Here is a 2,474-nt window from a genome sequence, read left to right as displayed (position 1 = left end):
GGGCAGGCTGGGCTGCTTTGGGGAAGGAAGCACATCCATTTACCTAACAGTCTGGAGGAGGCTAGGTCCCAGCAGCAGGGACGAGCCAACCCAAGCTGGAGGCCTGACTGAGAAAAAGGAGTTTCCTATACTCAGGAGAGGGCGGCCCTGGCCGGCGCCCACCTGGACCTAGCTGTCAGACTCTGGTCTTGGAAGCAGCTGGACACACTGTTGACCTGGGTGACAGTGGGACTGATGGCGGGGGCCAGCTGCCCGTTGCCCTTTTTGTCCCGCTGGGACCGATGGGAGCCCAGGGGGTGGCAGGGTGCCACCCTCTCAAACAGGAGGCCCCGGGGGGGGGGGGGGGAGTGTCAGCAGGCCGTGCCACATCCCGGAGCGTGGCACCCACGGTCCCCCAGTTCCAGGGAGGGCCCCTGGTTGGAGCTTGAGCTCAGGAAGCTGAAGACGTGGCTCAAGTTTATGGCAACCCCTAAGTTTGTCCCTGCCCACCGAGGACACCAGACACAGGAGGACCCGGACCCACACTGGCCGGAAGGGAGGTGGCACCTCCCTTCCTCCAAGCCCCAGAAGGCAGCTCGCACCTGGCCGCCTGGAGGGACAGGGCATCTTAGACGTGTCCCCCCCCCCCCCCCCCCCCCCCCCCCCCCCCCCCCCCCCCCCCCCCCCCCCCCCCCCCCCCCCCCCCCCCCCCCCCCCCCCCCCCCCCCCCCCCCCCCCCCCCGCTCAGCTTCACCCCTCCTGTGGCAGCCGCCCCCAGGGCTGTGATTTTGTCTCCCGTGTAGTCAGGTTCACCTCCCCTGCCTGATAAGTGCTGTGACTGGGGAGCCTCTTGGGTGGATGTGAGGAAGGCCAGCCACGGAGCCCCCGAGATCACCAAACGGGCCAGACCCCGCCCCGCTTCGTATCTGTCCTGCCTTCTGGCGGGTGCACGCCGAGTGTCCTCGCCACGGTCTAGAGGATCATCGGGGCCCCAGGTTAACAGCCTTGCCCAGGCCGGATGGTTGGTAATGGTGGAGCCGAGGTTGGGACCGCGGAATGGCAGGTCTGGGCAGCACATGCCGGGAGGGGGCTCCCCGGCCTCACTGCCCGCCCGGCACTCACGTCCAGGAGCCAGGCCGGAGGGGCCCCAGGCCGCGAGGCTCCTCCCCCCTCACGCCAGTCCCTGCAGCCGCAGGCAAAGGCCGGAGGCCTCTGTGTGGGACCTGGGTTTAGCCTGGCAGGGTCAGATCCTGGATACAGACAGCGGGGCCACAAGTCTTAGGTAAGATGGCCCTGAGGTCTCCCTCAAGGCGCTTAGGGGCCTCACACCCACTTTCCTGCTCTGCTGATTTCTCCCCCCAAGTGCACCAGAACCAAGGGCCCGGCTACTATTCCCATTCCCGTACCTCCACCAGCTCGGGGGCGGGGGGGGGGAGCGCTCCCCCGGGAAACACCCTGAAGACCTGTGCTGAGCTTCTCAGCGGATCCTGGGACGGGCCTGCGCGGTGAGGGTCTGCACCTGCGGCTGCGGCTGCGCACGGTTCTCCCGGAGAGGGGCGCCCGGCACCCTTCTGTCTGCGGATCTGCTGGGGGGTCCGCTTCCGCACGTTGTCCCCTGAGCCGCCGCTCCCCCGACCGGAAGCCTGCTGGTCTGAAGGTGACCGGTGCTGCCTCCACAGGTTTCCTTCTCCTTCTGCTTCTGCTTCTGCTTCGCCTTCTTCTTTCTGTTTAACTGATTTTGAGGGAAAGCGAGAGAGAAAAGGTGAGAGGGGCAGAGAGAGGAAGAGACAGAATCCCAAGCAGGCTCCACCATCCTCGTAGAGCCTGAAGTGGGGCTGGAGCTCCCGAACCATGAGATCGTGGCCTGAGCTGAGAGCAAGAGTCAGACACTTAACTGCTTGGGCCACCCCGGCCCCTGTCCCCAGGGTTTTATTTGCCTGAGTCCCTTCCCATTTCTGACACCTGGTTCCCATGGGGGTCCCTCCCCTGGACTTGCACGTGTTTGGTTTCATCCCTGTGAACACACTGGCATTGGAGCAATGTTGGCCAAAAGGCCTGTGACACCTTCCTCTGGCCTCGGGCTGTGAGGACTGCGTCCCCTCTACGGGGGGGTCCGTCCAGGTTCCTGCACTTCCCTGCTTCTCCTGGGGCCACCGGGGACCAGCCGTGTCCTGTCAGGCGTCAGGCTGCGGTGTCCCAGGAAGAGCAGGGTCTCCACCCCCAGACGGCGCCCGTCTTCACCAAAGGACCCTCTTTTTTTCACATCGATCTTTAATCCATTGCTCATTTCCTTCAAATGACATTCTATTTCCAATAAACACAAAGTACAAAAATGAATCTGTCCCATCTGAAAAGTCGGTGTAGACACAGCGATCTCTCTGGTGAGAATCCACGTTTAGGAAACATCCAGAGTGGGTGACGGGACAGAGAGAAGGCAGATTCGGGGATCCCAGGGCCTGGCAGGGGGAGGAGTGGGGAGTGAGGGCTTCGGGTAC

The sequence above is a fragment of the Suricata suricatta genome, chromosome 13 (assembly GCF_006229205.1).
Source record: "Suricata suricatta isolate VVHF042 chromosome 13, meerkat_22Aug2017_6uvM2_HiC, whole genome shotgun sequence".
Classification (NCBI taxonomy): Eukaryota; Metazoa; Chordata; class Mammalia; order Carnivora; family Herpestidae; genus Suricata; species Suricata suricatta.
The sequence above is the reverse complement of the archived record's forward strand: the minus strand, read 5'-3'. Positions refer to the sequence as shown.